The following is a 26,968-nucleotide window of genomic DNA, read 5'->3' on the forward strand; positions in this document are numbered from 1 at the left end:
ACCACTAACTCGAAGCAGCAATTACCTGCTTCCAAGAACATTTCAAGGTCATCACTTTCAACAGCAGCCACATGACCATAACCCAGTCATGAGGGAATGACTCACTTTTTTCTCACCAAGAGCTAAAAATGACATTCATGTAAGTTTTAAGGGCAAGAATTTTTTTTTTCTTTTTTTTGGTTTTGGGCCACACACGGTGACGCTCAGGGGTTACTCCTGGCTATGCGCTCAGAAGTCGCTCCTGGCTTGGGGGACCATATGGGATGCAGGGGGATTGAACCTCGGTCCGTCCTAGGCTAGCGCTGGCAAGGCAAACACCTTACCTCTAGCGCCACCACGCCGGCCCCAAGGGCAAGAATTTGGAGGTAAAGTATCAAAAAATGAAGACAGGCATATAAGTTCTCTAAGGCCTTATGGTCTTAAAGATTCACTTCTAAGTTGTATCGCTTGTGACTGTCAAAGGCTGGTTGGTTACTTATCCACGCCACATTTTCTAAATATTCTAAATATTGTTGACATTACTACTCATTATTCTATGCACACACATTTGAATTTCTTCACCTGTGAAGTTGGAGACAGTTAAAAACTTGATGGAATAAAAAACTAAAGAATCTCAAAACAAAAAACAAAAACAAAAACAAAAAAAAATAGGGCCCGGAGAGATAGCAGCAAGCAGCTGATCCAGGACCAAAGCTGGTTGGTTCGAATCCCGGTGTCCCATATGGTCCCCCGTGCCTGCCAGGAGCTATTTCTGAGCAGACAGCCAGGAGTAACCCCTGAGCACCGCCGGGTGTGGCCCAGAAACCAAAAAAAAAATAAAAATAAAAAATAGTATTATAATTTTATTTGGGGGGACAGCATTGGGTATTAAACCCAAGGCCTCATACAAGCAATGGCACATGCCCTGCCACTGTGCTACATTCCTAGGCCCCTCATAAAATGTTTTCAAGATTAAAACAGTAAGACAGTAATGGAAAACTGTTTATATATACATTGTACCACAAACACATAGGAAAATTAGACATTAAACTGTCTGCAGCCAGGCATGTAGTTCAGCGGCTCAGCACTTGCCTTGACTGTACTTATCTGCAGTTTCTTCCCACTTGTTTATTCCCAGTACTGCAAACAAACAAAATGTTTAAAGGTTATCTTAAAAGAACTCCAACCCACCAAATAACTAGTTTGTCTGGCTATGTAAATTCCAAACCTGAGTTGTCTGTTTTGAATCACCGCACAAATAATAACTACATCAATAGTGAGGAGAATGTGATCTCTTCAACAGTGTTATCTTATCACCAGGGCAGTAAAGAAAGAATCAAGAGACTGGCTAGAGTGGACCTTAGCTTTCTTTATTCTGGAACTAAGAGAAGAGTTCTGAGGTTTAAGAAGTCTAAGCAGTAAGGAAGTAAAATAAGGGTGGCACTTATTTTTTTTAATAAGGGAGATCAAGGTTTATTACAGATCAATCAAAAATGCTGAGAGTATATCACAATAGTTTAAATAAAAATAAGAGCTACCACCACTACTACTACTACTACTACTATTACTTTGGTTTTGGGGCCACACCCGGTGACACTCAGAGGTTACTCCTGGCTAAGTACTCAGAAATCGCCCTTGACTTGGGGGACCATATTGGGACACGGGGGGGGGGGGGGGGATCGAACCGCGGTCCATCCTAGGCTAGTGCAGGCAAGGCTGATGGCTTACTGCTTGAGCCACTACTTTGGCCCCTCTTATTATTATTATGCTAACTCAGAGGTGCTGCTCACACATGCTTTCTAGCGGCCACCCTGGTGGCCTTATTCAAGAATGCTCTGAGCTGTTTTGATGAACGAGCAGCTGTATCCACTTCCTTTTCATTTCTATAAGTCACAGAGCAACTAGAGATCCCTCTCTCCTCTCTCCTCCCCTCCTCTCTTCTTCCCCAGATACAGACATATGGCAACTTTCGTAAGACCAATCCTGCAGTACTCAAGCACAGAAGCTTTCAGACACTGAAAGACCAAAAGAAGGTACTGCACCTCACCATCAGCAAGGAACCCAGGAATCAAATCCCAGTGACTCTATGGATTCTTGGTGCACTCCTGTCCATTACTTGTCTCCAGCCTGTCCAACAAACCCTAATATTGGTCAGAGCCCAGGAGGGAGCAGGTTGCTGAAGATCTTGCAAACATCTGAAAGCTGACTTTCTCTAAAAAACAACATCAGGGAAATCACACTGCTTCACTCAGAACTAGCCTAATGGCCTAGAGGCCCTGTCCTACAACAACAGAGACCCAACAACCACACAATCTCACCACATACCCAAAACGATCCATAAATTCTTTCTTTCTTTTTTTTTTTTTTTTTTTTTTTTTTTGTGGTTTTTGGGTCACACCCGGCAGTGCTCAGGGGTTATTCCTGGCTCCATGCTCAGAAATTGCTCCTGGCAGGCACAGGGGACCATATGGGGCGCCGGGATTCGAACCGATGACCTCCTGCATGAAGGGCAAAGGCCTTACCTCCATGCTATCTCTCCGGCCCCCATAAATTCTTTCTACAGTGTTTTTCTCCTTTAAGTAAATTTGGATTTTTACTTTTTTTTTTTTTTTTGGTTTGAAGTCAAACCCAGCTGTGCTCAGAGATCATCCTGTTAGACTTTGGGGGACCATATAGGATGATGGAGATAGAACCAAGTTCAGACACAAGCCAAGCTAGCATCCTTACCTGCTGTTCTATCTCTCTAGCCCCTACATTAGGATTTTTTTTTGATATAGTGCAATGAATGTACAGTTCAATACAACTTGTTGCATAAATATGAATATACAAATGATAAAATTTTTCTCTGTGAAATCTAACCTCTTAAGGTAAAGTCCTATGGAATTAATACTATGTTACCTCAATGATGTGCCACTTCATTTCTTTAAGAAAAAAAGGTTATTATCAACTGTCCAGCTATAAGCACATAACTGTGACAGAGAAACAGCATAGAGGTTTAGGTTCTCGTCCTGCACATGGCCAACTCCAGTTGGATCCCCCAGAACCACATATGGTCCCTTCCAACCTCCCAGAGCATCCAGAGTGAACTCTGAACAGAGCCAGGAGTGAGTCCTGAGTACCATCAGGCAGCACCCCACACCAAAAATAGTATTTTTAAACACATAATTATTTAGATGCAAAACGTATGCAATATAAAATTAACTACTGAGTGCTCACTTTCACTTGTTTTATATTAAATCATGAACATATCTTTTCCTTAATAAGCCACCTTGCAATTACACACACAAAAAATGCAAGCTTTTATTATAAGAATAAGAACCTTAGTTTTCTTTTTGAGTCACAACCAGCTATGCTCAGAGTTGGCTCCTGGTTCTAAGCACAGGGGTCACTAATGGCGGGGCTCAGGGGACCTTATGTGGTGCTGCAGATCAAATCCAGCTTGACTATATACAAGGTAAGTGCCCTCCCAGCTATACTCTGGTTAAAGAGCACCTCCCACCTTGGAAAACATTGATCCTGACCAAAACAAAGCCACTTTTCATGTCCGTCCAATAAATACCTAGATGCTCTTCAAATTCAAAATTAAATGTTTTATAGCCAAATACCAAACTCAAAACCCTTATTAGGTGGCACTGAGCAACAAAATGGGAAAGGGACTTGGAAGCATGAGAAGAGCATTGAGTACTTGTCTTAATATAAATTAATGAGTCCTATTGTTGGTAGGGGGATGGTGAGGCCTTTCTGGCACATCCCGGCTCCCACAGCCCCTATGGTCTGGCAGGTCTGATGGTTGCACAGTGAGGGTGGAGAAATTCGCAAAGCAGTCAGGTGAAGTCCCAGGAGTCAGCCAGCTTTATTTCATAGTCTCTACCGCCATGCACACCTCACATGGCCTCCATACTAAGCCTTTTCCTAGCAGCTACTTTTCTACTCCTCTGGCTCTCTCAGCCCCTGTCTCCCTTTCCAGGCTTCCTAACTGGCTCCCAGGCTGACTAACTCCCTTTGGCGATGCTACTGCTGTTGAATCTGTTGTTGAATTGCTGATACTGAATCTCGCTGTTGATTCTCACTTCTGCCATTTGCCTCTCTTCCCACTTCTCTCTCAACTCTCCTTCTTATACCCTCTCTCCTCCCAAGCAGACTCCACTACCTGCCCATTCCAGGTGTGGGCAGTTCTGATCATTCAGGTGGGATAAATAAGAAGTTTGGGGAGAGGATACCCACAGGTACTTTCCTGTAATCATCCTCAGAGTTCAGAACTAACTTCTTGATGCATCAGAGAATTAATAGTCTGCTTGGCCAGCAGCATTTTAACACTTGGGAATTGGTTAGAAATACAGAACTTTCGGTTCCACCCAAACCACTGATTAACTGCTAGCAGTTACCAGATCTAGAGGGAGAGGGAATCTGTTTTACACATTAAAATTTGAGAAGTTCTAACATGCTTGATCCTTGAGAACTATGCTATATTTTAAGGATGTTTGAAAGGAAGAGGTTTCTGTGCACTAGAAATTTATGATTTAGATAAAGTAAAATCAATACCTGTGATTAAAAGAAAACCCAAGTTTAATTTGCATCATTACTGCAAAAGATTTCAATGAAATCAACCAACCACTGATTGTGCCACATTAAAAATAAGTGTCACGCAAAACAAAACAAAAAAAAATAAAAAATAAGTGTCACAAGGGAATTCTCACCGTTCCACTGGCTTTAATACTTCATGCCTACTCTTAATCCAGAAGAAAAAAACACCACTGGCTCTTAAAAACTGATTGGAGCATTGGTTCCCAAAGGAAACATTGGCATGGGCATTTTTGGTTAACACTGCCCTACATATAATGGGGGTGATATGCCATACTGTGTAGATTGTCACCCTCTATTTTTTGATTGTCTGACAAGACAGTCGTGGAAGTCAAAGTCACATTCACATGGGAAATTCCACTTTACAAAAATATGCTGTGCACTATTTGAAATATAAACCCTGTTTTCCTAGAAGGCAATGCAATATATTGTTCTCTTCAGAAAATTATTAATAACTTATCTTTTTTGATAATTACAGTTCCAAGAACCAGGCCCCATGTATTTTTAGCTACTGACCTAAATAACACTCTTGATTCTTTATTCAAAACAGTCATGCTGAGGTTGGAGAGATGGTACAGGGGTTACAGTGCTGGAATTGTACATGGGCAACCCAGTTTGATCCTGGCACTGGATATGGTACCCTGAGCATCACCAAGAGTAAGTCCTGATAAAGAGCCTAGAGCACTGGCAGGTATGATGCAACTCCCCTCCCAAAATAACAACAAACTCTGCTGTTGGGCCCAACAGACAGCTCCAGGTGGTGGGCACAAGCTCTGTAATGGAGAGGCTCACATGGCCCAGCTCCCACCAAATCCCAAACAAGAAAACTCCTGCCATGCTCGTGATGATTTAATTGTACAATTACACACTTCAGGACTTTATTAGGGAGTCTAAGACAATCATGCCCAACCATTTGTGCTTTATAAGCATAACTATTTTCTGGTAAGGGGCCGGAGAGATAGCATGAAGGTAAGGCATTTGCCTTGCATGCAGAAGGACGGTGGTTCGAATTCCGGCATCCCATATGGTCCCCTGAGCCTGCCAGGAGCGATTTCTGAGCGTAGAGCCAGGAGTAACCCCTGAGTGCTGCCGGGTGTGACTCAAAAACCAAAAATAAAGAAAAGAAAATATTTTCTGGTGAACAGCTTAACTTCTCCCTAATGTAAAATAGACTGCAATACAATAATGATTTTTAAAGTCACACACTGAAAAATTCTTATGAAATAAACAGTTTATATACATTAGAGATCACACGTTATAAATAGAACATTGTTCTACTTCAAGTCTAATATATCTTTGCTGTGAGATCATGAGCTTCTAGGAGCAAAAATGCCAGCCCTGCCCTTCTTATTTCCTATAGTTCAAAGATGAACACAATGCCTTGCTAAGTATATTAAGTGCCTTAATAACAATTTGATCAACTGAATTCTATTCGTACTCTATTGGGTTAGTCTTTAATCAGTACCAAGTAAAACTGTGACATAAATAATAACTAAACCAACTGATATGCAGGGTGCAGTGTCATGTATGATCGGCTATACTTTGAAAATATACATAACCCCAGGATTCTCTGAAACATGAGAAGCAGGCACCAACGTTAAAATATAAGCTGAAATAATGAACATAGCTATTCATGGAGAACTGTCAGACACAGAGTTGTGGCACTGAGGACAGCTCAAAGAACTAGTGCACATGCTTTGCAAGCAAGAGGCCTCGGTTTAATTCAGATGTGCACCCCTCCAAATGAAAAAGAACACACACAAAAAAGTTTAATAGAGTCTGGGTCTTTATTTAACAGGATAGTGAGGATAAGTGATAAGCAAAGTGTCTCCTTGAACTCCATGTCAGCTTGTAAAACTGCTACAATCTTGGTTAAAATACAGAAATAATTTCATTAAAATAAACCTGCTAGAACTACAGGCCTAACTCGATTAAAGGCATGGTTTATCATCTTTTCCCAATCCAATTGCAAAACCACTTTTCTTATCAATCTTAGACTTACTTTTCATAGAATCCCTACAGTATGTCTACCCAGGTCTTCTTTTATCTCCCAGATGGCAATTTAAACATTATGAATATATTTTTTAAAAATACAAACTTTAGGGGCCAGAGCGGTAGTGCGAGCACTAGGGCATTTGCCTTGCATGCACTAACCTAGGATGAACCGCAGTTCAATCCTCTGGCATCCCATATGATCCCCAAGCCAGCGATTTCTGAGCGCATAGCCAGGAGTAACTCCTGAACGGCACACGCACCAGGTGTGGTCCAAAAAACAAAAACAAAAGCAAACTAAAAACAAAGAACTTTTAGAGAGAGGAGTAGGTAGGGTGCTTACCTTGCACACAATGGGCCTAGGTTTGATACCCAGCATCTCATATGGTCCCCTTAGAACCACCAGATGTGGCCCCAAAGCATACAAAGTTTATAAAAAACCTTCTTCAAAATGCATCTGGGGCACCAAGGAAGTGGCCCCATGGCAGATGCTTCAATGCCTATGTGAAGGAAGTCCTGAGCTCCATTGTGGACATCTTACTATCTTGAATGGTCCCTGCCAAAAAAAGAAAAAACAAAAAAAACGAACAAAAAAAAACTAACAACTGCCCTTTTTTTTGGGGGGTGGGGATGGGGGATCATACCCAGAGGTGCTCAAGGGTTCTGGCTCTGTGCTCAGGAATCATCCCTGCCAGACTCGGGGGACCATATGAAATGCTGGAATCTAACCCAGGTCAGCTGTGTGCAAGGCAAATACCCTACTGCTGTACTATCACTCCAGCCAAGAGAATCTGTGTTCTATTCTATAGAACATCTGGGTACCAAAACCCCCCCAAATGAGAAAATCTATACTTCTTTTTTTTTTTTTTTTTTTTTTGGTTTCTGGGCCACACCCGGCAGTGCTCAGGGGTTACTCCTGGCTGTCTGCTCAGAAATAGCTCCTGGCAGTCACGGGGGACCATATGGGACACCGGGATTCGAACCAACCACCTTTGGTCCTGGATCAGCTGCTTGCAACGCAAAGCCGCTGCGCTATCTCTCCGGGCCCGAAAATCTATACTTCTATCTAATGAAAAAAAGCAACCAAACTCAACTTTTTTTTATTAAGAGAAGTCAACTTTCAGGAAACAACAAAAATACAATTAAAACTGGAAACCTGGAGTAGTAAGACATAGCTGCAAAGGATGTTCTAATTTTTTTGTTTCGTTTTGTTTTTGGGCCACACCCATTTGACGCTCAAGGGTTACTCCTGGCTATGTGCTCAGAAATTGCCCCTGGCTTGGGGGGACCATATGGGACGCCGGGGGATCGAACCGAGGTCCCTTCCTTGGTAGCGCTTACAAGGCAGACACCTTATCTCTAGCGCCACCTTCCCGGCCCGGATGTTCTAATTTTTAAATGTCTATTATTACAGGGCCACTAAATACAACGGCAGAAATGGTCCTAACATTTGGAAGTGGGCAGTTCGCCCAGATTTATTGCTCACTTATCAAGCCCATGTTTGTTGTGCAAGTGTTATTTATAGTCACATGCTAGGGGCTGTTCCCAAGTTAAACCTCCAGGCTTAATTGACTCTAGGAACAAAGATACATTGTTCAATCTAATCCTTCTATGAGCTACGGTTTCTAAGCTACCATATGCTTTTTATATTTGTCTATGGCTTGACCATGGGCAGTTTTTAGAAGCCAAAAGTTCAGAGACATAATCATTCAATTTTTTTGGTAAGGATGAGAAAGACATACATACTTTTTCACTGTGATAACAGTTTCTATATTACTGTGAATTAAAATAGAAATAATTGGGTTACCACCGAAGGCTATAAAAATGAATTAAAATTATGAACAAGTGTAAAAAGCAACACAAAAGCAAGTAACATGCTGTTACACTCCACAACTATAAAGTACTCGTCTGACCTTATGCAGGCTTAAGTCGGCTAAAACAATTGCTCTCTAGTATTAATTTAATCACAACCTAATCGTGTTGCCATATCAGGGTAGCGTACCATATTCATCTTGCCTCAAAAATGTCTATTCCTGAAGAAGCAAGCATGGTGCAGTTATAATGAAGAAGAAGCTCTGGGTGGAAGCTTCTAGGCATGAGTTCACTCTACCTTGATCCCAGATGGCTTTTACCTAAATATAAGTCTACTCAGAGACAGTCTTTTTTTTCACAGTGCCAAACTCTGAGAGCCTTTTTTCCTCGAAAATACAAAGAAACATGTTTCTTGAGATGGAAAATGACATTGTTGTCAGAACTAAGGTTCATGGTTATAAGTATATAAGCAAAAAAAAAAAAAAAAAAAACCAGTCTTTGGGTGTCTTGGTGCAACTGTAAAGGCTACCTAGTTGTTGCTTTCAATTACTGCTTATGGCTCAAGAATATTTATCCATGTAAAAGACCTCAGCAGTATTACTGTTCCATTTTATAACTCTCAACCTCAGGTAGAAAAAGAAATCAGGTGAAGATAAGGAAATGTGTTGACTACCAACTCTGAACTCATTTACTATATGATATATGACATAACATGACACGACACAACACGACAAGACACGAGGCCTGAGACCTCAGTCAAGGTCCAAGAAGGGAGGCAAATGTTTGCAGCCAAACAAAGCTAGTATCAGCTATCTAGGTCTCACCAGACACTAGCAGGGGTCCTCAAACTTTTTAAACAGGGGGCCAGTTCACTGTCCCTCAGACTATTGGAGGGTCTGACTATAGTAAAAACAAAACTTATGAACGAATTCTTATGCACACTGCATATATCTTATTTTGCAATGAAGAAACAAAACAGATACAAATACAGTATGTGGCTCGCGGGCCATAGTTTGAGGACCACTGCCTAGGGGGTCAAAATGTGGATCTGCTGGCTCTGATTTTCTACTCTGAGCAAAGAACATTGACTCCCAAACCCAGAAACAGAGCATCCGCAGGCTTAAGACCACTTTCAAGTTTGACTATAACCCATACAACAGGGCTTTAGCCACCCAAAATATTATTAAAACAGGAATATTATAACACTCTGAAATAATCTCTGAGCACAGAACCAAGAGTGACCCCCCCCACACCGCCTTGTGTGGTCCCAAAACAACAACCAAAAATACTCCTAAGCAAAGTAGGTAAATGGCCCTACCAAAAAGGATGAATGTGTACAACTTTTCATGTCAACTGCGAGAACCCTCTGCCCTTCCTCCATTTTGATGAAAATACAAATAGTGGAATCTCACACATTTCCCCTTTATTACTTAAAACTTAAGTCATTTGGTAATACTAAAAACTGTCTTCAATTATCTAAAAATAAGGATACTATTGGCATTAGCAAAATGTCTAGAGAAAACTCGAAACAGTGAACACATTCACATTTCACACTACCCATGCACAAGTCAAACAGATGAGACACTTCCTGCACAGAAATAGTAGTGACTTCTTTTGATTTCATTTCATTCAGCTTTATATGTAAAGTCTATCTTATTGAGGTGCTTCATTATTTTTTTAGTGTTTAAGTTAGATATCACTTCGATGGCTGAAATGCTGTGAATACCTTCAATGACGCCACCATCCGAAGAGAAAGCAGGACACTGGTGGAACGGTACTGTGTTTATTTAACTTAGCTGAGTGAGGCTTCATTCCTTCCACCTCAGTCAAGTCACCTAACATTTCTGGACCTCAGCTTTAGCAGCGGTTGACATAACAAGAGGCTTCCAAAAATAAGAAATGATATTTTACTTCTATGAAAGCCCACTGTGCTAAAAAGCAGCATTTTTATCTGAAGTAAATAAATTAATAGGTGATTGGGAAACTAATTAAAACAAATGTTTTGAATGAGGTGACAAAACTGGAGAAACAAGGCGACTTATTGATGATTAGAGAGGAGGCCTTCTGTCCACAGGATCACTCCAGATGCACACATCAGACATCAGCTCTATGGGAGGTGCTCAAGGAATCAGTGGGGACCACATAGCTAACATAACACCAGGGCTGCTCACATACACAATATGTATTGTCCGCTGAATGATCTCTCTCTAGCCCATGCCAAGCCTATAGATATAATATGTGACAAAGAAGCAAAAGAATCCGTTTAGTATGCTAGTTCCTTTCATTCACAACCAAATTGTTATCCATCTTTCTTCCTAAAGTTCTAAAGCTCAAGTTCTGAGGAAGGGCTGGCTTCAAAGAATATTAGCACTAAATTATAGATGCAGGTTACATACTTCTCCCTCTTGGGTATCCTCTGATTTTAACACATTCATTAGAAAGAGAAAAATCTGATCTCCAAATTTACCAGTAACAAAACATCTGTTCAGTCGACTTTCTTTCTGTAAGCTGCAACTAAAATGTGATCCGAGCAGAGGAAACCATTTTTTCCTTTGAATCTTTCAAATACCTATGAAATTCAATTATACTATAGTATATTAGCACTTTTTTTGAGGGAGAATTTTTATGGAGATTCACAGCCATAGCTATTAAGAGAAAATTACTTAAAAGGTTAAACTGTAAAAACAAAGTCCAAGTCTGATGGAATCTTTGAGAACCCAACTAAGAGGCGTGGTCTTCATTCTTGCCCCAGGAGTAATTAAACAGGTCTCTGGTTCCTAGGAGTTTTGTTGTTGTTGCCAATGTTGTTTTAAACAGTCGTAGTGAAGAGAAATTCCTCTACCCTTATTAAAATGCCATACACTCATCATACTAAGAGCAAATCCACTGTGAGGACTCAAAAATGTGAATGAAGATGCTGATTACTAAATGTGAAGTTTCAATGAAATTATTTTTGTTTTTGTTTGTTTGTTTTGGCCACACCTGGCAGTGCTCAGGGGTTTACTCCTGGCTCTGTGCTAAGAAATCGCTCCTGGCAGGCTTGGGGACCATGTGGAATACCAGGGATTGAACCCGGGTCAGCCGTGGGGGGGTGGGGGGGGCACAAACACCCTACAGCTATATTATCGCTCCAGGCCCCTCGATGAGATTCTAACATTCTTTCCACAGTAAAATCATTAGCAACTTCCAAAGGCTAGCAAAACCAGAAAGGCAGGGTGATTATCTATGAAACTTGTTTGAGAACTTCTGATGTTTATACACACTGACAACTACACAAAGTGAAGACAACTGACCCCTAATCAGGACATCAGAATGTGTTTTCATTTTAATGAGAATATATAACATAAATGAGGACCATATGTTTGTATCTTAAAGAAAAACCCCTATTGGGGCCTGAGCGATAATATAGAGGGTAGGGCAGTTTGCCTTGAATGTGGTTGGCCTGGATTCGATCCCCGGTATCCCACATGGTCCCCAAGCCCATTCACCCCAAGTGATTCCTAGCAAGATCTAAGAGTAAGCTCTGAACAGCACTGGCTGTGCCCCCACAAACCCCGCCAAAAAAAAAAAAAAAATAATAATAATAACTACATTCATCTTCATAAGATAGCCCTCTCATTGTAACTGTGAAAACAACACAGGCAGAGCAAAAAGGGCAACAACTCCTCCATGGGACTCACCCCTACCTGCAAATATGGGAGGTCTTTGTTATTTTGCTCAACACTGATGTGATGGGAGCTGCTAGACCAGTCTCCCGAACTGAGCTGCTGCACCTGTGCAGTGCCATCCCTGGGGCTCCCCTCATTTAAGCAGACTGACAGAATCAGCCCCCTGAGTCCCCAATGGACATATGGTCTACTCTGGATTAATCACACTGTTAGGCAAACCAAACCATTAGACAGGTTTGAGGGATGCAGGAGACACCATGACGGAACTCACTAGTAAGTAGAAAGCGAAGTTCCAAAGCCTCAGACTCTGGCAAGATTCTTCCTGCCACCTGAAGGTAACTTCAGGGCAAGTCTCCAGCCCTGCTCCCACAGCGGGTCAGCATTATGCCTTTGACTTTTTCTCCTCCCTCGGCCCTGACCAGAACCCTTAAAGCCAGATCAAATCTTCACTCCTAGGACGCTTGGCACCTGTGCTTCACTCAGACCCTCACAGTGGAGCTGCCTGTGTTTTCATGACCAACTTCCTACCACCAGCTGCACTCTATGCCCCCCCCCCACTTCCTTCTGGCTCAGAACATTCCATACAGAACGTGTGTTCATAGCAGATAGATACTGAGGCTATCTTGTAGATGTATGAAGCTTTACTGAAGACACACACCCGTACCATGGAGGATAGACACTGAGGCAATCTAGTAGATGTATGAAGCTCTCCTGAAGACACAACCCCCCCCCACACACACACCCTGTAGCAAATATGTATTAAGGAAGTAAATAAATCTAAGGATCTGAGTTTCCTTAGTATGAGGCCAAATTCTGATTTCAAACATTTCAGATGCAGAAAGTAGAAACAAATTTGTATCAAGAAATTGAAGGGATCCTCTCAAAGGAGTGCTCAGGAGACCTAAGGACTGCTCCAGCCCACGGACACTGTGAGGTATAGGAGAGAAAGAAAGCTGGGGATCATACAGGGCCAATGTACTCAGGTAGGCTATGGGACTGAGGCCATATCAAGAGATTTTCGTTTGCTTTTCTTTCGGGCCACTTTCACTGTGCTCAGGGGTTACTCCTGGCACTGCACTAAAGATTATTACTGGTGGGAAAAGGAGACCATACCAGAGGCTGAACCCAGGGTGAATTACACGCATGGCAAATGTCTTACCCACTGTACTATCTCTCTCCAGCACCCTCAAGAAATATTTTTATATGACAAGTCGGTAGGATCAAGTTAAATGACTCAGTGTTTGTTAAAATTCATGATCTCAAAATGCAATGGATTACAGATTTAAAAAATGGTTCAAGAAAAAAGATGAGGGGCCGGAGAGATAGCATGGAGTAGGGCGTTTGCCTTGCATGCAGGCCGGTGGTTCAAACCCCAGCATCCCATGTGGTCCCCCAAGCCTGCCAGGAATGATTTCTGAGCACAGAGCCAGGAGTAATCTCTGAACGCTGCTCAAAGACCAAAAAAAAATAATAATTATTATTATTATTATTATTATAATTAAAAAAGAATAGAAAAGGAAAAAAAGATGAACCAAACTTTTTTTTTATAATAGAAGATATTCAAAGCAGTAACATATGGCTTGCGGTTTGAGCAAGGTGAAGAAGGATAGATGGGAAAACGGTGTACAAGTTCAAGAAGCCTCTCAAAGCATGTAAAAACCCACCAATGTAAGGCAATCCTACAGGATTCTTTGAGTAGGGAGAAGGCACACCCAGCTTGCTTTGTGTGGGGAGCACTACTAGAGGACTTCAGAGATAGTCTTTCTGGAGCGCCATGTCAGACATGGAATTACAAAGTCAGGTTACTAACCGGGAGAGTGAAGAGACAGAAAAGGCATTAGGTATTCTAACGTGGACTCTTCGCGTTTCTCAATCATCTAAAGACAGCACATCATGACTAAGATGATCCTTAGTCATCTCTGGTGGTTCAACTGTGTCCCAGGTACAATCTGCTGAGTCACCGACAGGTGATAAATTGAACCAAATAAAAGAATCTCTGAAGCTAATGGACAAGTTTCATTTTAACAGTTCAAAACTGGAGAGTTGTACACAATGTGCACTCTTGCACTTCACAACTGAGGGAAGAAACAACCATTCCTACCCCAGGGGAGGTTTTTCCTCCTTCCTACTTTTTTAAAATAAATTCTTTAACTGAATCACTGTGAGATAACAGTTACAAAGCTGTTCATGATTTCCAGTCATACAATGTACAACCCCCTTCATTCAAACACATTCCCCGTCACAATGTGCCCAGCTTCCCTCCCTTCTTCCCCCTACCCCCAGGCTCTATGGCAGATCTCTCATCCTCCTCTTCTTCTCTCTCCCCCAAACCCTCCACATTTTAAAACAATGTATTCAATGGGATCATAACACAGATCCTCTGAGGAAGGTAGTAATATGGTTTCTGGAGACAACATTCAACTTCTCTTAAACCAAGCATTGTGGTCAAAGCAGAAATGAAGCCACCTGGCCACTGCCAACCTGCCTGTCCAATAATGTCAAGCTCACGGTGGAAGCAGCATCTACAATTGCTTTGATGCCAGTGACTCAGAGGCTGAGAAACAGCCCTCACCAAAGCCAATTTCATCAGGATCTTGGAGTTCTTCATTAGCCTGGTGAGAAATAGTCACTAAAGATTATGTTCAGACTAAAGGTGGGAATATTTCACTTATCCCGGCACCAGTGAATAAGAGTATCCCCTATAAATTCCTTCAGAGTCAAATAAGGACATGAACAGTAAAAAAGACCAGGGAGACAGAGAGCTTCCCTGCAGGTATGGGGCCACCCAAAAACAAACATGACAGTTTCCTAAATCATAAGGGTGATGGTTGGGAGGCCCCCTGAGGCTGCTCAACTGCTCCAGACAGCTGGGCCCAGTGACGTAGGTCTGAGATGAGCAGAGAGCAGAGACTATTGGTGTCCTGTAACACACCAGCAGCCATCACTATTATGGATATCTTCAAAGAGGAAACCTAAACTTCAGTCGATGGTTGGGAGAACATTCCATTATTTTGTCAAGAAAATGAGATTTCAGCTATGATCACAAAAGGGAAAAGTAGCAATTACTTCCATAGGAGTAAAAAGGATTTGCAAGTGCGTTTTTCGTTAAAAATATAAAAGATGGGGCCGGAGCGATAGCACAGTGAAAGGGCGTTTGCCTTTCATGCAGCTGATCCAGGACATACCTCGGTTCAATCCCGGGCATCCCATATGGTCCTCCAAACCAGGAGCAATTTCTGAGCCCATAGCCAAAATATCTGGATGAATCTATTAGAGTACCAAATACAGTGTTTAACCCAAGCTAACTTAACTTTCTGTCTCCCCCTCACCCACCTTTCTCTTAAACATTATTGGATTTCAATTTTCTAACCAAGTGTCTTCACAGACACCCTAAAAGTCCTAAAACCAGATATTGTGAGCAAAGCCAGATATTTGCTTAGTTTAGAGATCAAAGCTGCTGTGTCTCTTAGAAGCCAACTATGAGGGCCCGGAGAGATAGCACAGCGGTGTTTGCCTTGCAAGCAGCCGATCCAGGACCAAAGGTGGTTGGTTCGAATCCCGGTGTCCCATATGGTCCCCTGAGCCTGCCAGGAGCTATTTCTGAGCAGACAGCCAGGAGTAACCCCTGAGCACCGCCGGGTGTGGCCCAAAAAAAACCAAAAAAAAAAAAAAAAAAAAAAGAAGCCAACTATGAAACAGTAGTTTCCAAGTTAAAATGCTTTATCATCTTAAAAAAGTCCTGTTTCGTAGAGCGATAGCATAGCGGAAGAGCGTTTGCCTTGCACTCGGACGATTCGGGACAGACCCAGGCTCAATTCCCAGCATCCCCTATGGTCCCCCCCCAAGCCTGTCAGGAGTGATCTGAGCAAGAGTCAGGAATAATCCCTGAGCGGCGCCTAGCATGGCCCAAAAACGAAACAAAACAAAACAAATAAAATGTCCTGTTTCAAACAGAGTGAAAACACTCAAAATTCTTGCTTCCAAAACAGACAACATGGGGCTGGAGCAATAGCACAGTGGTAAGGCATTTGCCTTGCACGTGGCCAACCCAGGACGGACCACACGAATCCCGGCATCCCATATGGTCCCCTGAGCCTGCCAGGAGCAATTTCTGAGCGCAGAGCCAGGAGTAACCCCTAAGGGGCACCAGACGTGACACCAAGCCCCCCCTCCCCAAAGACAACATTCACCTCAATTTTATAATAGTGCCATCACAAGAAATCTGATGAGGGGGGCCGGAGAGATAGCATGGAGGTAAAGCGTTTGCCTTTCATGCAGGAGGTCATCGGTTCGAATCCCGGCGTCCCATATGGTCCCCCGTGCCTGCCAGGAGCAATTTCTGAGCCTGGAGCCAGGAATAACCCCTGAGCACTGCCTGGTGTGACCCAAAAACCAAAAAAAAAAAAAAAAAAAGAAATCTGATGAGACAGTTACACAGTAATCGACCACCCCCACCCCCAGGTAAGCTGACCAGTAGTAAACAATAACAGTAGCACCAACCGTAGCCCAGTAAATCTTTAGACACTGACTTTAGTAAGTATAGATCATCTCAAATTTACCCTTGCCAAATGAAGTTTTGATAATTCCATTTGCCTTTCTATTATATTACACAATATGAAGTAAATCTGTGCCTTCATGGAGTCAGGCTAGGAGGGTGGGTTGGAAATTGGTCTTTTGAGCATTTAATGCCTGAAACTACTAGATTATGAACAACTTGGAAAATCATGGTGTAATAATAAAAATTGGAAAAAATTAAAAAGCACAGTAATAAAAAGACTGATTACATGCTTCTTTACAAGTTGGTTATATTTAATCTAAAAACGGCCACTTCTTCCCAAGTTTGACAACTTCTGACAAACTTTTAAGAAGCAGTTATCTTCTTATCTTCTTTATCATAAGCTACATTGGGATTCTTTCCCCCAGCTTGGAAGATATAATTCACAGGACAGGGAAATGGCTCAAAGTACATGCTCTGTATGTTAGAGGCCCAGGCTCACAGTCGTCACCCCTATGTGGTCCCCTCACTCCCCTAAATAGCACACAGCACACCACAAATCACGCAAAAGTCCAAGAGGAAAGAATTAAAATCTTGTGCCTTTCTTCTTCCCTACAAATACGTATTTGTTTTTCCCATCAAACGGATCATAAAACCTGGGCCACAGAAATAGGACAGTGCGTAAGATGCTTGCCTTGCACACAGCTGACTCAGGTTCAGTCCCCAGCATCACATACAGTCAACTGAGCCCTGAATAGAGTGGTCCTTGAGCACACAACCAGTAGTAAGCCCTGAGCATGCCCAATCCCCATCACCCGAGAAGAATACACCAAAACAGCATGTGTACCTGACATTCTGAATAACTGCTGGAGAACATATGCAGTGTCAAGTTCTAAACATTTAGCAGAATATTCTATTCTTGGGGACCAGCAGGAGTTAGTTCAGCTGGCAAAACTTCTGGCCTCTGAATCAAGAAGTCAGTCTCGTATTTCCCAAAAGAAATAGTTTACAATTCTTGCTAACACTCATGTAGAATAATTCAAAAGGTGTAAGATAATAGTTCCATCAAAATCTGGTATTTATATCTAGATGTATGAAAATGTTATGGGCATACACTAATCCTCTTAAACAAAAGACTTCTTAAAAATAAATTTGTGTTTAGACTAAAGGTTGGATAAAATGAACTATATTTCATAACAGAATAACTACATTGATACTTGCTTTTAAATACTACTCTGTTCTAAAATTAACAGGGCAGAATCTGCAATAATAATTTTATTTAAAACGAGCTTCTAGTTTCTAAGTGCTTCTATTAAATGGAGTCTATGTCCACTCTCTTCAGAGTAATAGGGTGGTGGGCTAAAAATACAAGCTGATTTTTTGCAGATACGAAAGGCCGTATCAAGTGATTTCATGTGTAGACAATCCAAAAGCACACAACACAGACAGGGTGGCACCAAGTGATTAGCAGCCCTTTATAAAAATAGACAAATAATGTTGCAATACATGCGCTGAATTCCTGAAAGCAGATTATTCTGTTCTTTAAAAATAGGCATCCTAGTAAAATCATAGACCTCATTTAAAATTCATATAACAGGTGTTTTAAAGAATACCCAACATCCCCAAAGATCATAAGGTAAATTCCTTTAATTACAGGTATTTCCCCTTGCTCAAATTATAAATTAAATATTTTGTGATTCAGTCCTAAAATCATAAAAATGATATATTGTGGACTGGAGAGAGAAGACTCAAAGACTGGACGCAAGTATTGCATATTTTTTGTGGCTCAATTGCCACCATACACACCCCATACACACAACACGAACCAATTTTGTACAGCTGGAAAAATTTATCTAAGCGTCAGCAGCTGTTAGCAATTTTTTTCTATCATGCCATGTATCTTCAATTCTTATTTAAAATGGACTTGTCAGTCCAGAACAGGTAGGGCATTTGTCTTGCTTAAGGCCAATCCAAGTTTGATCCCTGGCACCCCAGATGGTCCTGAGTCCACCAGGAATGATCCCTAAATGCAAAGCCAGAAATAAGCCCTGAACACTGCCAAGTGTGGCCCAAAAGCCTAATAATAATAATAACAACAACAACAACAACAACAACAACAACAACACTACTGATAATGATGATAATACAATTAACTTTTGGGGGGGGGTTGGGGTCACACCCGGTGGTGCTCAAGGGTTACTCCTGGTTCTTCACTAAGAAATTGCCCCCAGCAGGCACAGGGGCCAGATGGGATGCCAGGATTCGAACCACCGCCTGTCCTGGATAGGCTGCATGCAAGGCAAATGCCCTACCGCTGCGCTCTCTCTCTCTGGCCCCATAACAAAATTAACATGCGTGTGATGCCCCTTGTTCAGCATGTAGATAGTGTTGGCCACAGACTCCTTACTGTCTGTGTCATGGGCACCAGTGGGGTGGTGCTGTCTCTTCATGCTGAACTACCAACCCAGAATACCATGCGCCACACATCTGCCAGCCTCACTTGGCCTGATCTCCTTTACCAGTCTGAGGAAGGTCACAGATTTAGAAGGTACTACAAGGAAATCATTCCCAGTGCCTCATAATCCTGAGTTTCAAGGAGGGCAGCGTCTTCATGGTGCTGTATGAGGAATGTGGGTCTGATTTTGGTACTGTTCCCATAACATTTGCTAAAGTGTTCATCAAATTTGCTACTGTTACATAAAAGTACTGCAATACAAGTTCATAAATGAATAAAATCCCAAACCAACCAGTAAGTAGCAGCATGTGATTGTCCAAGAAAATAGTTTTTCAGAAGACTGCAACCTCTTTCTTCCCCTTTTTACTTTTATCAAATGACCTGCTCTTAGCAACAAATCCAGGTAGCAAAGGGCAACAGTAATGAGACCTTGACTTTTCGGGTCCTCATCCTACGTTCTCACAAATACCTCTAATGGAAATAATGGGAACTTGCAGCAGCTGGATTTGTTGGCTAAAACTATATTAGTAAAGCAGGATTCATTCAAATCCATGTCTGATAAAACCACAGCAGTTAGTGATCTATGGAGAATTTGAATGTCTTTTCAACTCATTGTACATTGTCTGAAAAGTGGACTGCATATGTCAAAATCATTAAAGAGGCTTTTGGGCAAGCAGAAAATTTATCCTGATGGGTGTCATTTCTTTTTAAGAAATATGGTGAAAATTAAAGATCCCAGTTCAGTTCAATGAGTTTATAATCATCCAATGAGTGCCCAAAATTGAACTGAAACATGATGGGAAATAATTACATTGAGCTCATTCTATAAAAAGAACCTGTAAGGAGATGAGGGAAGACAACACTGGTGGTGGGAATGCCCCTCATTCATTACTATTATGTGCCTTAAATATTTCTGTGAAAGATTTGTAATTCACTTTGGCCATAATAAAAAAAAAAAATGAACCTGAAAAACAAAAATCAAAACAGCTACGATTGCTGAAAGTCAACTATGGATTTGATGGAGATAAGCTTGTGCTCTGGGATGACACAAGCTTGAGCTGGGTATCTGACTCTTCAAGACAAACTATCTACAAAACAAGCAACACCTACATCCAGACTGACTATGGAGAGAACAACATGTGCAAGTGAGTAGGGCGTTTGCCTTGCATTCAGCTAACCCAGGTTCAACAGAGCCAGGAGTAACCCATGAGCACTGCCAGTGTGACCCACCCCAGCCCGAAATTCAAGACAGCTACTCTAACTTTAAAGCAATAAAACATCAAAGGCAGTACAAAACAAGCTCAAGAGACCAGAGACAATCCTCCATTCGTCAGATATAGCCTAAGCCTTAACTCCACATATCACCTTCAACAACTCGAACACAGCAGTATTTTTTATTTTCTTTATAGTGTGTATGTGGGGCAGACACCTATCGTATTCAGGAGACCATCTGTGGTGCCAGGGATTGAACCTAAATTGAGAATGCAAAGCGGGGCCGAAGAGATAGCACAGGGGTAAGGCGTTTGCCTTAGACTCAGAAGGACGGTGGTTCGAATCCCAGCATCCGATATGGTCCCCCGAGCCTGCCATGAGTGATTTCTGAGCATAGAGCCAGGAGTAAGCCCTGAGTGCTGCCAGGTGTGACCCAAAAACCACAAAAAATAAGAGAGAGAGAATGCAAAGCAAATGCTTTATTTACTACATTATCTCTCAAGCCCCTTTTCCTGGGTTCTGTTCTTCTTCCTAACCTGGAATGTAGCACGTTTTTGCCTTTTCTGACAGTTTTACCCAATTGCCTCTGGAGAATGGGGACCAGGCAGTTCTCAATGCACGTATCCCACAGCTCTGAGCAGCACAGACTTTCTGAAGGAACCAAAACAGCTGAAAATATTTCTGAAGTGAAGGGGAACAGCATGTAAGAGCGATTCTTAACATATTGGGGTGTATGTTCTGGCACCATGTCATTTATGTGACCAACAAGTCTCTTAAAGAAACTGAATTCCTCAGACACAGCGGTTTAAGGAAGCCAGAAGTAGACTCAAGTGCACTCAAGATGGACTCAAGACTAGAAAAAATCAGTACCAGAGCAGTAGAGTCCTGTGAGTCTATGGTTTGACTGTATTCAGGGCTGACTCCTAGTGGAGTTGGGGACCACATGTGCTGTAGGGCTGCAACCCGAGTCAGCTTTATGCAAGGCCAGGCGAGCATCTTTTCTGCTTATCTCTGGCCCTCCAATTCTTATCATTTCTAACTTTACTAGTTTATTGCTTTTTTTGCTAGAGGGCACAGACTGGCTTGGTTTTAAGGCTACACTAAATGCTCAGGGCTTACTCCTGCTTCTAGTCAGGGATGACCTCTGGTAATGTTCGGGGAAGCACATGGGGAGTTGGGAATTTGAACAGAGTCCACTGCATATGCGGCAAGCACCTCGCCTCCTTTACTCTCTCTCCTTTTAAAATTAAAGTTGCAGGTAATGATACAAAACAATTTTCTTAGTAATTTATATTTTCCTGAAACCAAACCCAGAACCATGGAAAATACAGAATTTGGAGAACTGTGGGAAATAGAGAATTGAGGGTCTGTGAGAGGAAGACACTGTGGTACTAATGAGAACAAGCAGGTTTGAACTCTTTTCCCTCCTTCATTCAGTTTGCTGTACATTGCTCTTGGCGCAGAAACATTTTTTTTTTTTTTTTTTTTTGGTTTTTGGGCCACACCCAACAGTGCTCAGGGGTTACTCCTGGCTGTCTGCTCAGAAATAGCTCCTGGCAGGCACGGGGGACCATATGGGACACCGGGATTCGAACCAACCACCTTAGGTCCAGGATCGGCTGATTGCAAGGCAAACGCTGCTGTGCTATCTCTCTGGGCCCCAGAAACATGCATTTTTAATAAGACAATGAATACCAAGGAACAATGTCTAAAATTTGATAACAGGGGTGGGAGAGATAGCACAGCGGTAGGACGTTTGCCTTGCATGCAGCTGACCCAGGATGATGGTTCGAATCCCGGTATCCCAGATGGTCCCCCAAGCCTTCCAAGAGCAATTTCTGAGCGCAGAGCCAGGAGTAACCCCTGAGCACTGCCGGGTGTGACAAAATAAGTAAATTAAAAAAAATTGATTTTTCGGTTTTTGGGTCACACTGGGCAGCGCTCAGGGGTTATTCCTGGCTCTACACTCAGAAATCACTCCTGGCAGGCTCGGGGGACCATATGGGATGCCGGGATTCAAAACACCGTCCTTCTGCATGCGAGGCAAAAGCCCTACTTCCATGCTATCTCTCCGGCTCCTAATTATAAATTTTCATAGCACACTCTGGGCCACAGCAACTTTACAGCAGGTAAGGAATTTGCCTTGCATGCAGCCAACCATAATTCAATCTCTGGCATCCCATATGGTCCCCCAAGCCCCAACAGGAGTGATTCCTGAGTAGAGCCAGATGTAATGCCTGAGCGCCATCAGCTGTGGCCCCCTTTGGGAAAAAAGAAAATAATTTATTCTTTTTTTTTTTTTTTTTTTGGTTTTGGGGCCACACCTGGCGGTGCTCAGGGGTTACTCCTGGCTGTCTGCTCAGAAATAGCTCCTGGCAGGCACGGGGGACCATATGGGACACCGGGATTTGAACCAACCACCTTTGGTCCTGGATCGGCTGCTTGCAAGGCAAACGCCGCTGTGCTATCTCTCCGGCCCGAAATAATGTATTCTTGTGGGAAAAGTCTGACAAAAAATGGAAAGCCTCAAAGGTTGGCAAAGTTCTATTTGAGGTAGAAACTCTGACTTTTTCCCCTAAGGCAGTGCTTCTCAATTATTTTCTGTCATGCCCCCCTAGGAAGAAAACATTTTCCGCGCCCCCCCCCCCCGCGCGCGACTGTGAATAGTATCTTTATTTTTAAAAAACAACCTGCAAAACAAAAATATGTAAAAATAATTTGAGCTGATTTTTGAATCAGAGGTGATGTCTGGATGAATGGCTCCAATGAGCACGTTTTGCAATGCATAGCTTTTCGAAGCGGGGTTTGAAGCAGGACACAGGAACTCTTAGCTCCAGAGACATAAACACGGGGCTTAGCTTGTTAGGACAGTGTTTGCTGAGGTCAAATGCGCTCCCCTTTACAGAGCCTCACTACTTGAGAAGCACTGCCCTACGGAGACTGAAGGCCACTGGATTTGAGTTTATCAAACACTTTTTCCAAACCAAACATAACTTCTAAATGCTGGGTGATAAAAATGTTTCACGTAACGATCACTTTTTCCGTTTCAGTATTTTTTTTTTCCATTTCAGTATTTAAAAGAAAATCAAATCTATAGAAAAATTAGGATTTTATTTCATTTCAAAAGAAAACTCTTTAAACATAGAACATAGGTCTAAAAGATAGATGTCAGCTTGAAATTCAAGTGAGAGACAACTCCCAACATTTGCTTTTGTGAGTTTAAACAAAATAGGTGGAGAAGTTCTGCATTTGATAAGATAATCTGATTTTGAGTAGGTGATAGAAAAAATTATTTTTGGATTTTTTTTTTTTTTCAGATTTTGAGCTACAGCAGAAGACAAAGACTTGTACCCTAAAATGTCTTAATATCTGACTGAAAGGCTTGAGACCCCTGCCTGTTCACAGCAAGCCACTGGCAGCATGGAAGAAGAGAGAACCTTTTCTGACAGTCCTGACTCCTGCAGACTAAAGGATAAGGACTCTGGCCTAGGCGTGAAGGGTCGTCAAGTCATGGACTGGCTCTGCAACTTTGCTCTCATGGCTTCAAATTGCAGGCCTGAGGAAATGTTCCAGAAATAGCTGCTCTTTTTCTTGCAAAGCCTCAGAGACCCAATACAACTCCACTTCCAAAAATGGAGGAGTCACCAAGGGCCTTTTCGCCCCAAGACAGGAGAACAACCAGGGATATCCCACTAGCCACATTCCTCTCTGGGGGAGAGGGGGTCACAGTCCCAACATTCAACTTCTAGAGAACACAAATAACAGTGGAGTAAAGCAGTTTTTTCAAGCACTCAATTTCATTAAGAGTAGAGGAAAAGGCTGTTTTGTTAAGAGTTTAAGTAAGTAATATGCTTTGTATGAAATTAAATGTTGAAGAGGTCTCCATTAGCCCTGAAGCACTGCTCTGAGGGCACATTCAGAGCTACCTTAAAATCTAGAGGTACCACTCAGATGCAACCAAAAAAGGTTTTAACCAAAAAAGGTTAAAATTTGGGGAATCACTTAAGATGAAAATGTCATTCAAAACAGAAGGGCAAACCTTTTGAAGCTACCAGATAGTATTTCTGCAGCTGCTTCTTTGACCATTCCCACAGTGCACACACAAGCACATGCAAACAGACATACATACAGACAGCCCGCAAACACACAGCACTGAGAGGGACTCCTGTGTACAGGCCTCATTATTCCTGTCTCATTTCTTCTCTGAACTGGAAGAGCGGGGAGGGGGAAGGGGATTATCTATTACCCACTCTCACTTTTACCACAGAATCTTACTTCTCACCCTCGCTGATGGCCAGTAGTGATCCCAAGGCCCTCAGAGCTGCTATGACTTTCCTTACTTCCAAGAATAATCTTTAGACTATTAAAGTACCTTATTATACAAAATATAAATGATGTAGCATCCTTTCTTCTTTGATTTTTGGGCCACACCCGGTGGTGCCCAGGGCTTACTCCTGGTTCTCAGCTCAGAAACCACTCCCGGCAGGCTCGGAGACCATATGGGATGCCAGCGTGCAAGGCAAATACCCTACCACTATGCTATGACACCAGTGATGTAGCATTCTTTTTTTTTTGGGGGGGGGGGGCATACCCTTTTGATGCTCAGGGGTTACTCCTGGCTAAACGCTCAGAAATAGCCCTGGCTTGGGGGGACCATATGGGATGCCAGGGATTGAACCATGGTCCTTCCTTGGCTAGTGCTTACAAGGCACACACCTTACCTCTAGCACCACCTCACCGGCCCTGATGTAGCATCCTTTTAGCACTGAACTGTGTATCAACTTCCTAAGCAGACCCCACGCATTAGTAATCTGACTACCAACAACCAGGCTGAAATAAATGAAAAAGCAGTTTGGAGGCTGTATCTTGCCAGTAAACACATCAAGCCCTAGATATAAGATGCTAGAGCTAGACCAAAAGAGCAAAACCCATCTCTGGAGCTTGTGGCTGCCTCCAGCACTTCTCCAAGGAGAAGTCTGAGCAATGCAAAGGGAAACACGATGACTCACATCCCGGCTGCCCTGAGACCCATCCAGTTCAACCAGACTGACGTATGAATCTTGTCCCAAACACACAGAGGGATCCAGTGAACCATAAATCAGTGCCTGCCACCTATATTGCATACCCCATATATAAATTCTCTGGTCAGCTTTGTTTTTTAAAGCAAGAAGGAAAATCCCCATGTGTTTAAAGGATAGCAGTCGCCAGAGCATAGATAGAGAAGCTGTGCTACTCTTCTGTCCTATGATGGGCACTGTCTGCAAATGAAGAGCAGACAGAAGAGCACAAAGACTGTGCTTTGTCTTCCAATACAAAGGACAAGGATGTTAAGTTTAAATACCACCATCTATAAACAGTGATTATTTTGTCGCCCATGAGGCCTCTATACCAGTCCTAACAGGCAAGTCTGCACACCTTCCAGCTGGGCGGCAAGAGCCATCCTGTTACATCATCTGGAGCCCATCCAACTGCTCAGTTTTGGAAGCACAACCTGTATGAGTTAGGACATGTGCAGAGGAGAAACAGAAACAACTGTATTTTGGCCAACTCTTCCTCAGAGAAGGGTTTTATTTTTGTTTTGTTTTGTTGTTTTATTTTAAATAAATATAAATCTTTAAAAGTTAACCAGGAAGACTTGGCAAATTTAAACCATGAGCCCTTTCGTGGTAAGGTCAGATCCCACAGAAGGTCTCTGATACATCCATTTTATGAGCTCGGTTCTGACCTTAGGACCTGCTGACATGAACACCTCCTTTACCTACTGAGACTAAGAGACACTAACTCTGATTCTATTCTGTTCAGCATTTTCATTCCTTTACAACCCACAAGTTTCTACCTTTTTTTTTTTTTTTTTTGGTCTCACTGGACCCCCTTCTCTGATGGCTAGTGTTCTTCCTAGTCCAATTCTACATTTGATCACCAAAGATCTGGTGCAATTTGGGTGGGAGAAATAACACAATGGGCTGAGCACCTGTGTTTTGCATATGCAAGAGGCAGGTTCAACCTCAAGAACAGGCTAGATCCCAATGCACCACCACGAGCAAGACCCAGGCACAGAGGCCCCAACACTGCTAAATGTGACCCCCATGCCCCAAGAGTAAAAAAGAGTTTTAGGCAGTTTTCAAAATGTTTGTCATCTTTTTCCAAAATATTTCATCTGTAGCTGACTTTTTTTTTTACCTAATTAAGAAAGAGATTGCTGGGGCCGTAGAGATAGCATGGAGGTAAGGCGTTTGCCTTTCATGCAGAAGGATGGTGGTTCGAATCCCCACATCCCATATGGTTCCCTGTGCCTGCCAGGGGCGATTTCTGAGCATGGAGCCAGGAGTAACCCCTGAGTGCTGCTGGGTGTGACCCCCCCCCCCAAAAAAAAAAAAAAAAAAGAAAGAAATTGCTGACAAAGCAGGTCTGGAGAAAAACTGATGTAGGACCAATAATTTAAGGTTCTAACAGATGTTATCACTTGGATGTATCATTGTCCCTCCTTTAAGATTCACAAACTGTAAAGATATAACAGTGCAACAGGCCTGGGTTCAATCCCCAGCAGCATATATGGTCCCTTGAGCACAGAGCCAGGAGTGATTGTGTGCATAGCCAGATATGGTACCCAAACCAAAACATGAAAATAAATGGGGACCAGGAAGATAAGACCATAAAGCTGTAATGCATGTGCAAGGCCTGTGCTCTGTCCCTACCACCACATGCCCCTACTTGCAGCATCAATGGTTTGGATCCTCGGGCTGAGGTGCACTATACCACAAGCACAACTATGGA

At 42.5% G+C, this 26,968-nt stretch overlaps 2 protein-coding genes across 3 annotated transcripts in view; one reads left to right on the plus strand and one right to left on the minus strand.

The window, feature by feature from the left end:
- Positions 1-26,968, plus strand: part of TMEM123 (transmembrane protein 123) — a 639,759-nt gene that overhangs the window by 140,694 nt on the left and 472,097 nt on the right. The gene's annotated exons all lie outside the window — the stretch shown is intronic.
- The window catches only part of YAP1 (Yes1 associated transcriptional regulator), a 101,778-nt gene that overhangs the window by 56,925 nt on the left and 17,885 nt on the right, over positions 1-26,968 (minus strand).

This window comes from Suncus etruscus, chromosome 8, assembly GCF_024139225.1.
Source record: "Suncus etruscus isolate mSunEtr1 chromosome 8, mSunEtr1.pri.cur, whole genome shotgun sequence".
NCBI classification, from domain to species: Eukaryota; Metazoa; Chordata; class Mammalia; order Eulipotyphla; family Soricidae; genus Suncus; species Suncus etruscus.